This window comes from Dasypus novemcinctus, chromosome 21, assembly GCF_030445035.2.
Source record: "Dasypus novemcinctus isolate mDasNov1 chromosome 21, mDasNov1.1.hap2, whole genome shotgun sequence".
Lineage (NCBI taxonomy): Eukaryota > Metazoa > Chordata > Mammalia > Cingulata > Dasypodidae > Dasypus > Dasypus novemcinctus.
The window spans coordinates 50,329,029-50,341,888 of NC_080693.1; the positions used below are offsets into that span (position 1 = coordinate 50,329,029).

General features: G+C 34.7%; 1 protein-coding gene across 3 annotated transcripts in view; it reads right to left on the reverse strand.

Annotated features, from left to right (window-relative positions):
- The window catches only part of STXBP4 (syntaxin binding protein 4), a 258,348-nt gene that overhangs the window by 5,732 nt on the left and 239,756 nt on the right, over window positions 1–12,860 (reverse strand). The gene's annotated exons all lie outside the window — the stretch shown is intronic.

Genomic DNA, 12,860 nt, shown 5'->3' on the forward strand with positions numbered 1-12,860 from the left:
CTTGTTATAAAACATTACAAATGCCTGTTTATCTGTAGGTCTTCATACTATATGCTAGGCTCCTTGAGGGGCAGGAATTATGTTTCTTATCTCTAAACTTATGGTGCCTAATATGTTCTCAGAGCAAATGACTAGCATTATAGTTGGTCATTCAACATTAACCTAACAAGTATTTTTTGAGCTCTTACCATGTACCAGCCATTGTAGATATTAAAATAAATTAGATATAGTCCCTTTTTCTTGAGGGAAGAAGCCAATGCAAACACAATTAAATAAAATCTTATGTATGCTAAAATATGTATTATGTATTATGGTGCTGGAGAGAAGGTTGTGAGATTAGTTTTGCTGGAGAAGTAAAAGGGGAAGATGACAATCAGAGCCTTGGAGGATAAGGACTAGAGTAAGATAAAGAGAAAGAACACAAGCAGAGGTAAGGAAGAATACAGAAAAGAGATTTGGTATATTTAGGATGTGTGAATATTTTCAAATGACTGAAGAGGAGGTTGCAGTTGGGGGGATGCTGGGAAGAAAAGCTTGAGAGATCAGCAAGGAGTTGATCTGAGAAGTCCTTCTAATCTATTTTTACGGTGTTTGGAACTGCCTCTCAATAACTGGAAGATTATAGATGGTTTGACTCAAGTATGCCAAAGATTTTGAATAAAAATAAGTGTAATTATATTTGTTCAGAATAATATGCAATCCTAGTAACCGTGTTAGGGTTTCTCACAAAATACTTTTTTCTGCTTTAAAATTAGAAAGCAGGGATACTACTATGAGAACAATTGGTACATTCAGTGATATAAATTCAAGCTTTTATTAATCAAAATTGTTAGGCATCATGTTTGACCTAAATATGAAAAACAGAACAACACTGATGTTAATCAAATTATTATTCAACAGCAGTCTCGTATTTGGAGGTATATGAAAAATTAATAAAGACCCTAGGGGATGTGCACGGCAGGTATTATCCTCATTTTACACAGGAAGGACCTGAGGTAAAAACTAAATTCAAAGGCTCAAAATTAAATTATAACTGCTTAGTGATTAGGTAAAACAAGAAAGCATGTCTCCTGACTCCATATGTAGTGTTCTGTTTTGTCTCTGTATTTAAAAACAAGCTTCAAATTGTGGTATAGTGAAGTTGATAATTCTTGACCTGGAGGCTTTTGAATTTCAGTGGAGAATGCCGTATTATTGTGTGGCAGTGGGAGGTGACATGATTTTAAAGTAGGCAATCATAGAAGAAAACTGTTATGGAAAAGATACTTTTCATTACTGCAGCCAGAGAAGCCAAAGGTATCCTTTTGTGATCTTGTTGAGCTTGCTTTAGGCAGTTTATCTTACAGGACCTCATTTCCATGAGGCCAGAGCCTGTGTTATTAAAATTCTTCTATCTAGCCTCTGATAGGAGGAACCCTATGAATGCTTGCTGGATTGCATGGAGGCTCTTTAATATAGGCACATTAATGTGTGCTTAGAATGTGCCCTGGATTTTCATTCCTGCTTCAGTCAGCACAGTTGGGCTTTTACATACAGGTGCTCTATGTACAATTCCATTGGGGAAAAATGGGGAGAAGTCCTAAGATGTACAAAGAGTTTTTCATTTAAAAAAACTTACGGTAGCCATGGTAGAGAAGAAAGAGTTTGATTTTCTATCCCGTATTACTTTTATGAGCATGGGGAAGTGTTATGAGTTTGGCTGTGTCCCCCAAAAAGACATGCTCAAGTCCTAAGCCCCAGTCCTGTGAATGTGACCTTCTTTGGAAGTAGGGTCATTACAGGTGGAATTATTTATGTTAAAATGAGGTCATATTGGATAGGGTGGGCCCTTAATCTAATAAGACCAGTGTCCTTATAAGAAAGGGGAAAGAGACACAGACAGAGGGTAGAAAGCTATATGAGGATGGAGGCAGGGACTAGGGTGATGCAATTGGGAATTGCAAGGAACACTAATGACTGCCAAGAAGAGGCAAGGAAGGATATTTCTCTACAGGTTTTGGAGGGGGCATGACCTCTATGGCCAATTGCTTTTCAAAAAAAGTGCCAAGTCCACTCATGGGGAAAGAAGAATCTCTTCAATAAATAGTGCTGGGAAAACTGGATATCCACAGGCAAAAGAATGAAAGTGGACCTCTTAACTCACACCATATACAAAATAAACTCAAAACGGATCAGAGCCCTTTATCTAAGAACCAAAACTAAAACTTCTATATGAAAATGTAAGGAAGCTGTGGCAGTTTAGTATTGCTTATGAATTCCAAAAATAGATATTGGATTGTGTTTGTAAAATGTTCGGTTCCTCTGGGTGTATTAGATTGAATTAGACTTAGAGGTTTCACTTTTACTTTATTAAATCAAAATTAGGGCTTTTATTTGATCATGTCATTAGGGTGACTCAGTTTGAGTCCCCACCTACAACTAGTCTACAGCTAGCCTACAGCTAGCCTATAGCTGGCATTACAGCTGGCCTACAGCTGTGGGCTACATAAAGGGATGCACAATCAAAGAGAAGGAAGTAAATACACAGGAGAAGAACACAGAGGAATAGAGACAGCTTCATAGACACAGCAGAGGCCCTGGGAAGAGAGATGAACCTGATAGCCTACAGCTGCAGCTGAGCCCGGAGGGAAATGAGCCCCAAGAGAGAGATGGGCCTTATGCCAGCCTACAGCTGAGACTGGAAGAAGCTGGGATCACAGAGTCTTAAGAGGAAGAGGAAGGCTGAATCCTTGCAGACATCACTCATCATCTTGCTCAACACGTGGAAAATGACTTGAGTGAGAAAGTGCCTCTTGAGTTGGACTCTTTAGGGCCTGGTAACTGTAAGCTTCTACCCCAAATAAATACCCTTTATAAAAACCAACAGATTTCTGGTACTTTGCATCAACACCCCTTTGACTAATACAGAAGCATCTTCAGGACCTGATATTAGACAATGGTTTCTTAGACATTATACCAAAAACATAAGCAACAAAAGAAAAAAAAAAAACCAGATAAATGGGACCTAATCAAAATTTAAAACTTTTGTGCCTTAGGGGAATTTATCATAAAAAAAAAGAAAAAAAAATCTAGCAGAATGGAAGAAAATATTTGGAAACCACATATCTGGTAAGGATTTAATATCCAGAATTTATTTTTCAAATCCATTAATTTAATAACAAAAAAAACCCAAATAGCTCAAGTAAAATATGGGCTAAGACCTGAATAGATATTTCTCCGAAAAGATATACAAATGGCCAAAAAGCACATGAAAAGATGCTCAACATCATTAGCCATTAAGGAAATGCAAATCACTATTTCACACCCACTAAAATGGCTACTATATATATATTTATATATTTATATAAAACAAACAAAAATAACAAGTGTTGGAGAGGATGTGGAGAAATAGGAACACTTATTCATTGTTGGTGCAAATGTAAAATGCTGCAGCCACTGCAGAAGACAGTTTGGTAGTTCCTCAGAAAGTTAAACAGAGAATTACCATATGACCCAGCAATCCCACTTCTAGGTATATCCAATAGAAATTAAAGCAGGAACTCAAATAGATATTTGCATGCTGATGTTCATTGTTTCATTATTCACAATTGCCAAAAGCAACCCAAATCTCTATCAACTAATGAATGGATAAATGAAATGTGATATATACATGCAATGGAATTATTTTTCGGCTGTAAAAAGGAATGAAGTTCTGATACATGCAACAACAAAGATTAATCTTGAAGATATCATATTGAGTGAAATAAGCAAATTCATAAGAATCAGAACAGAATACAGATTACCAGGGGGCAGGGTGGGGCTGGAGAATGGGGAGTTAATGCTTTGTTTGTACAGAGTTTCTGTGATGGAAAAGTTTTGGTAATGGATGATGGTGATGGTAGCATAACATTGTGAAGTAATTAACAGTATTGAATGATATGTTTGAATGTAGTTAAAGTGGGAAGCTTTAGGTTGTATATGTTACTAGAATAAAAATGGAGAAAAAAAAGAAAAAAGCACATAGGTCTGTAACACATAGTAAACCCTAATGTAAATTGTGGACTATAGTTAATATTAAAATTATAATAATTTTTCATCAATTGTAACACGTAGCAAACTAATGCAAAGTGTAAATGGGTGCAGGGGTGATATATGGGAACTCTATTTTATGCATGATTTTTCTGTAAACCTACAACTTCTCTAATAAAAATATATATATAAAGAGGCTAGTGTTCCATGGGGTACAATTTGGGAGATATCACAAAAATACACTCTGTTATTGAGCAGAATGCCTGAAAGTTGGACATAGTACAAATGGTCAGTCAGTTCCACTGTCATTACTGGATTCGCTTTATTTTCAATCCTGTTTTCTAAATTTTCTCCATAGCCCCTATATAAATATGTTCAACTACTCTCTTTAAATATTAAAAATGCATCTTGCCATGGAAGATTACTGATAGTATCACAATAGGGTAAAACAGTTCACGTTGTTAAAGAATCGAAGTGGAGGTGGTGAGGCCCAGACATTTTTATAGTTTCAAAACTTTAGAATGTGGTTAAGTGGTACAAAGAATCATTATTCTCTTGACAGTAATCTTCATTACTATTATCTCTTCAAAATTCTTTAATAGAATTTCTTATTATGAAGGCTAAACTTGCTAAAGCATTTGATTCTGCACAGGTTAACTTCATTTCAAGGCCTTTAGAAAGCTGGAAAGCTGCCTAAATTGAGAGCTTTAAAGAAATACTAATGAGTGTAACACAAGAGGGCTGAATGCCACTGCAAGGTGAAATGAGGACACACTGTCCTGTGCAGAGTAAATATTTAAAACTAAAGGAAAAGGAAAATCTTGATGAAACTGCTCTTCTTATTTTTAAATTTGGTATATATACTTTCATTTTTATCAGCACGTTTAAATATCTTATTCTAAAGAAGAGATTCTGATTTAAATTATTTTAATGCCCCCCCCTCCCCACTCTTCACCATGAGTGGTCTTTAATTGGGGAGAGTGGGGAGAATAAAAAACAGAATAATTACCTGAGGATTAACTTGGGTGAATGCTTTCCTATTTACTTTTTAAAAATAATCTCATGCTTGAGACATTATGATGAACCATAGGTAGATGTGACATTAAATTGATCATTTAAAATAATCAAAATCAAATGGTCTAAGAAAATGATGTAATCATAGACTTTGAACAATGAGTATTAGAAAATTCTAAGTCATCCTTTTAACCAAAACTACCCCATCTTACCCCAAATACAAAAGTACTACTATAAAATAATTAATTGATTAATCTTATGTTCACAGTATACTTTTCTGTATATGTTTAAAAAACACACACCTAAACACCAAACATGCAATTACAAATGCACTCACTAGTAAAAAAAACCAAAACTTAAGCAATAGTGTTCTGCACTTTAAATACACATTTCATATCTGGATGTTTTGTGAAAGCATTAAGAGCCAATGGGACAATGTCAGGTAATATATGTGAAGTACTGTAAAGAGTAGCTGTTCAATTAATGTTCATGGCAAGTTTATTGATAATTAGAGCTTTGTGATTATTGTAAGAAAAGTTAGGAATTCTTCCTATGATGCTGGAATGGGGACATATGTGTGTACACATTCAATTTTATGTCCTAGTAAGCACTGTTGGGGAAAGAGCTTTGACATAATCCATATGATGAGATAATCCTGATTTATTAGCTTGGACAATATTCTAGTATTAGAACTGTTTTCTCTCTGATTTGTGTGTTTAGTAATTTAGCTGAGAAGCAAGAGAACAAATCATTCTTGTTGACTCTGTTTAATTAATAAAGGCCCTCATGGTTCATGAAGTGAGAGGTTGCTACTTAGTATAAAAGATTTAGAGGTCTAGAAAATAAATGATGCTGAATATGAAACATGAAAATCTTGCATTTGAACATGCAGTACCTCTGACAAATGTTCTGGCAGACAGTGCAACTGACCTGATTTGGGGAACAATTTACAGTGTTTAGATATATTTGAAAATCTAAAAAACTACTACTTGCCTCTGAATGATTACCAAATCTGTTGCTGGAAAACGGTAATATTTGATCTGGGAAGATGACAGTGTTGTATTTTTTCTTTCATAATAGTAAATTGAAAGACATATTTTAGAGCTTATAAAAAGAAAACCTAAGAGAACATGCTTAATTTTATTGGCAAGGATTTGTCAGTGAATTATTTAAGTCCCATTATAATTACTCTCCTTCTGTTTCCTACCTCCTAGCATGCAAAATGCTTTCTTTCAAAATAAAAGTGTAGGACAGCCTCTGTTAAGAGAAAAGTACCTTAAAGACAAAAAGCACACAAATTTTTTTTTTGTATATCATTCTTATAACTGTCTGTGATAATGAAAGAGGTCCTTTTTGTTAATCGTCCATTGTAGATAATGGTATTTATATATCATTGTGAATTTAGCAAGACTTGCATATATTATTTCACCATGCTTAAGATAAAGCTGCAGAATAAGGAGCCAAAGTAATTCACTTCTAATGTCATCTTTGGGGAATAATCTTATGTATATAGTACTCATAAGAACCAGAAAACAAAGACAAATAAGTAAATAAATGTGGAATCGGTCTGTTCAGACACCAGTAATTTTAAGTCACTGGAAAATTTTATAATTGGTCATAAGCTACAAGAAATAAGATTATAAAAGATATATACTTAACAAATAATCTCAATGGAAAACAAATTAGAGGTTAAGAATAAATAATGAACATGTCAATAAAATTATAAGTCACCAAACCATAATAACATAGCATGTGATCTTGTCATGGACATTGGTTATGAGAATGACTACAGGTTAGTAATATGCAGTAGTCATTCCAAAATGTTTGAGAGAAAATTAGAGGTATTTTGTTCCCATTAATATATAAGAAATTCCCTCATATAATTTTGGAAATGTATCACTAAAATAAAAATGAGTATTTCTCATTATAAAATTTTGTAAACATCACAGATGTTGAGCATTTTATAACTTGGCATTTGGAAATCTAGTGAGCTTCTGAGCAAATATTAGCAGGATTCTATCAAAATTCTTACAATCTTGAGGGCAAATCTTATTTTAATTATATATTTATAATATATATACTTTCTATAAAAATATACATTGGATAGCTTTTGAAATGATTAAAAGATCTAGGGCTCAGATATCGAATTATAAGAAAAAAATTGAAAACTGTAGATATCATTCATAAAACTGGGAAAAGTTGCTATGTCACTAGACTTCTAAAAGATAAGTGCTGAAAAGAAAATTCCTGAGAGAAAATATGGAAAATATTAATTTATTTAAAGATTATACATAGGTCTGGATTGCTCAGTTATTTTACAGAACCGAAACATCCCAGGCCCAATAGTTGGAACAATTACTTTTTCAAAGAAAGAAACTATTCTACAGTTATAGATTACCTCCTTGGGTGAGTCTTAAAAGTTCATGCTACCTTGAATTAAAGGTTCAACGCGGACCAGCAGAATATCCCTGTCTACATATAATAACAGGAGTTAAAAATGCTGTTTGACCTAAATTAAGGGGGAAATGGAAAGGACAAATGAGCTTATATGGTTATGAGTCTCTAAAAAAGAGACTGGAGGTTGTCAGAAGGATTGCCCTTATGCACATCTGAGCAGAGTCTCAGAGACAGATAAAGTAGATACAACCCCAGGTATTGCTTCTTCTGAGGGCTAAAGAGACCCACAGGTTTTATGGTCATGGCAGATGCAGTTCACTGCCATGTCAGTTGGCCCTTCTTTGGAGTTGGTGTTTCTGCGTGATGGAGCTGGACTCAGATGTGATCTCTTTTCACAAGCCTATCATGCTACTTTACTGGAATTGTAGTTGGTGCTGGGGTTTAAGATATATCTAGGGGATTTGAATCTCTAGACTGACAATATGATAGCCAGGCCTTGAGCCTCAACAGACTTCAGCTTCTACACTTTGATTTATTGGACTTACCCCACTCAGCTAACATGGAGTTGAAGAATGTCAACCACCACACCATGGAGCCTAGAGTGCCTACAACTGAAAGCAGAAGGATTGCATCCAGTATCCATGTGGAATCTAAGCCCCCTCTTGACATAGATGTGGAATGGACACAACCAAGCCAAGGTACACAGGAAGAAGGAATACAGTAAGGATTAGAGTGGACTTAATGATATTCTATTCATGAACTATTATGGTTAATAATCGAGAAAAGGTGGCATTGGTGTGGAAAAAGTGGCCATGGTGTGGAAAAAGTGGCCATGGTGGCTGCTAGGTGCAGGGAATGGGAGGAAGAGATGAGATGTGGAGGCATTTTCGGGACTTGGAGTTGTCCTGGGTGGTGCTGCAGGGATAACTGCCGGACATTGTATGTTCTCCCATGGCCCACTGGATGGAACGTGGGAGAGTGTGGGCTATGGTGTGGACCATTGGCCATGGGGTGCAGCGATGCCCAGAGATGTACTCACCAGATGCAATGGATGTGTCATGATGATGGGGGAGAGTGTTACTGTGGGGGGAGTGGTGGGGTGGGGGCGGTGGCGGTGAATGGGGACCTCATAATTTTTGAATGTAATATTAAAAAAAAAAAAGAATAAATAAAATAAAAGGTTAAAAAAAAGAAAAAAAAGTTCATGCTGTTTTTGATCATGATAGTGTAAGAAAATACAGAAGAGCTCAGAACATGTTCAACTGACCATTGAATAAGGGATGAAACAGAAACCATGCTATCACCTCTACTAGGTCTCTGATGAACTTTCCATACTGACTGGTGCCACCTTGGACTTGTGAATAAAGGGACTTAACTGTCTTTTAGACCCTTACTATATTTTAAAGGAGAGAGAGAGCTATTCTTATCTTCATTTTCTATATGAGGAAACCAATACTTTGAAAGGTGAAATATTTATTCCAGATCATAAAACCAGTAAGTGTTAGAGGCAGAAAGTGGAGGCAGTATCTTCTGAGAATTTAATCATTATGTTAAATTCCTCTCTGAGGTATATTATCTGGGTTGGTTTCAATAACTATGTATAGAGCCTCTGGGATGGAATAAATGACCATCTGAAGAGGGCTCTTCAGCTGCACAATATGAAATAAAGAGGTTGATTAGTTCAATGATCATAGATTATACTTCCAAAGCTATTATACCCTTTAAAAAGTACTTGCCATAAAATTGGTAAAAAATTATCTGAGTAACTATGAATAAAAAGCTCACTGGTGTGAACCTTTGTCCAAGGTAACTTCTTTCCATTTCCCCAGAAGGCTTATACTTTTTACAGCATGTGGCAATGCATTTTTTTTAAACAAAACAATTTTATTCATACATATTAATAAAGCATTCAATTAATCCAAAGTATACAATCAATGGTATTTGGTATAATCACTTAGCTGTGCATTCATCACTTCAATCCATTATGAGAGCATTTTCATTATTTCCCTACTACTAATAAACAAAAAACCGATAAGTAAGAATTCTTCATCTCTTACTCTCTCTATGCTTCCCCTGCTGTACATAGCTGCTATTTCTGGCTATGCTTACATACATATTTATTAAGCATTTTTATTGAGATATATTCACATACATACAATCTATCCAAAGTGTATAATCAATGGCTTTTAGTATAATCAGTGTTGTACATTCATCACCACAGAAAATTTTAGAACAATTTCATTACTCTAAAAAGAAAAATGCCACATCCCTTAGCAGTCCTTCCTCAGCCCTATATAATCACTAATCTCATTTCATCTTTATAAATTGTTTTATATTTACATTTTGTATAAATGAAATCATACAATATGTAGTACTTTGTATCTATCTTTGATATTAACATCTTGTAGTAGTAGTATATATTTGTTCAGTTTTCAAAGAAAGATGGTCTTAGATATGAAATTTTATCCTTATTCAGATTCCATATGTGGTTTTAATATGCTATACAGTGCCATGTTCCACTTTTTTAGTTTTCCTTTTAGTAACATACATGAACTTAGACTTTCCTTTAAACCAGTTTCATACCCATATGACTGCTAGTTACAAATACTTTGTTGGGCTTTCATCTTTTCTATTCATTTCCAAAGATTAACACACATCCTTTATTACCAATTCTGAATAAGTCATCTCTCAGCTTTTCAGTCTAACCTCATTCTATTTTCTGGTGACCTATTTTCAAGTTGCTAACTCCATGAGATTACACAATATATTTAGTCCATAATAGCAATCGTACAGCATTTGTGCTTTTGTGTGGCTTGCTTTACTCAAAATAATGTCCTCCAAGTTCATCCATGTTGTCATAGGCTTTACAACGTCATTTCCTCTTACAGCTACATAATATTCCATCATGTAAATACATCTCAGTTTATCTCTTCATCAGTTGATGGGACACCTGGGTTGTTGCCAACTTCTGGCAATCATAAATAACACCACTATGAACATCAGTTTGTAGATGTCTGCAAAACAGTTTGCCACAGTGGCTGTACCCTTCAGCATTCCCACCAACAGTGAATAAGTGTTCCTATCTCTCCACATCCTCTCTAACACTTGTATTTTCTGTCTTTTTAATAGTGGCCATTCTAATAGGTGTGAGATGATATCTCTTTGTAGCTTTGATTTGTATTTCCCTAATTGCTAGTGAAGTTGAACATTTTTTTCATGTGTTTTTTGCCATTTGTATTTCTTCTTTCAACAAATGTCTATTCAAGTCTTTTGCCCATTGTTTAATCAGGTCATTTTCCTTTTTATTGTTGAGTTATAGCATCTCTTTATATATCATGGAAATTAAACCCTTATCACATATGTGGCTTCCAAATATTTTCTCCTATTGAGTCAGCTGCCTTTTCGCTCTTTTGACAAAGTCCTGTGAGGTGCAAGTATTTAATTTTGAGGACGTCCCATTTATCTATTTTTTCTTTTGTTGCACATGGTTTGGGTATGAGGTCCAATAAACCACCACCTACCACAATGCCTTTAAGATGTATCCCTACATTTTATTCGAGTAATTTTATGGTCCTGGCTTTTATATTTAAGTCTTTGATCCATTTTGAGTTGATTCTTGTATATGGAGTGAGAGAGGGGTCCCTTTTTATTCTTTTGCTTATGGATATTCAGTTCTCCCAGCACCATTTGTTGAAGAGACTTTTTGTCCCATTAGCATGGCTTTGGTAGGTTTATTGGAAACCAGTTGGCTATAAAGATGAGGGTTTATTTCTGGACTCTCAATTTTATTCGCTGATTGATGTGTCTATCTTTTTGCCAATACCATTCTGTTTTGATGACTGTAGCTTTGTAATATGTTTCAAGGTCAAGCAGTGAAATTCCTCCCACATTGCTCTTCCTTTTTAGAATGTTTTTGGCTATTTGGGTGAACTTTCCCTTCCAGATGAATTTAGTTATTTTCTATTTCTGTAAAGTAGGCTGTTGGAATTTTGACTGATAGTACATTGAATCTATAAATCAGTTTGGGTAGGACTGACATCTTCATGATATTTAGTCTTCCAACCCATGAACATAGAATGTCTTTCCATTTGTTTAGGTCTTTATTGACTTTTAGCATCGTTTTGTAGTTTTCTGCATATAGGTCCATATTTCTTTGATTAAATTGATTCTTAGATATATGAGTCTATTTGTTGCTGTTGTAAATGGAATTTTTATCCTGATTCCCTACTCAGATAGCTAAAAACTAGTGTACAGAAACATTACTGATTTTCATGTGCTGATCTTGTATCCTGCCATTGTGCTTAACTCATATAGCTCAAGTAGCTTTGTCACAGACATTTCAGAATTTTCTAAATATAGGACCAAGTCATCCAAAAATAGTGAGAGTTTTACTTCCTCTTTTCCTATTTGAATGCTGTTTATTTTATTTTTTTCTTGTCTAATTGCTCTAGCTAGAACTTCTAGCACAATATTGACAATGGGCATCCTTGTCTTCTTTCCAATGTTAGGGGAAAAGTTTTCAACCTTTCCCCATTGAGTACAATGTTGCCTGTGGATTTTTCAAACATGCCTTTTTATCATATTGAAGATTTTCCTTATATTCCTCTCTTTCAAAGTGTTTTTATCAAGAAAAGATGCTGGATTTTGTCAAAAGCCTTTTCTGCATCTATCAAGATGATCATGTGGTTTTTCCCCTTCAATTTGTTAATATGGTGTATGACATTAATTGATTTTCTTACTTTGAACCACCCTTGCATACAGGGAATAAATCCCACTTGGATACAGTGCATAAATCCTTTGATATACTGCTTGATTCTATTTGCAAGTATTTTGTTGACAATTTTTGCATCTATGTTCATTAGAGAGATTGGACTGTAATTTTCCTGTAGTGTCTTTATCTAACTTTGGTATTAGGGTGAGGTTGGTTTCATAAAATGTGTTGGGTAATTTTCCCTCTTCAATTTTTTGGAAGAGTTAAAACAGGGTTGGTGTTAATTCTTCTTGAAATGCTTGGTAGAATCCACCTGTGCAGCCATCTTGTACTGAATTTTTCTTTTTTGGGAGATTTTTGATAACTGATTCAATGTCTTTAAATGTGACTAGTTTGTTAAGTTCTTGTATTTCTTGTAGTGTCAGTGTAGGTTCTTTGTAAATTTCTAGGAATTTGTCCATTTCGTGTAGGTTGTCTAGGTTGCTGTCATACAGTTTCTCATAATATCCTCTTGTGATTCTTTTTATTTCTGTGGGATCAGTCATAACTTTACCCCTTTCATTTCTGATTTTATTTATTTGCATTTTCTCTCCTTTTTTCTTTGTTAATCTACCTTGGGGTTTATCAAATTATTGATCTTCTCAAAGAAACTGCTTTTGGTTTTGTTGATTTGCGCTATTGTTTTTTGTTTTTTCTTTTTCAATTTCATTTATTTCCACTCTAATGTTAT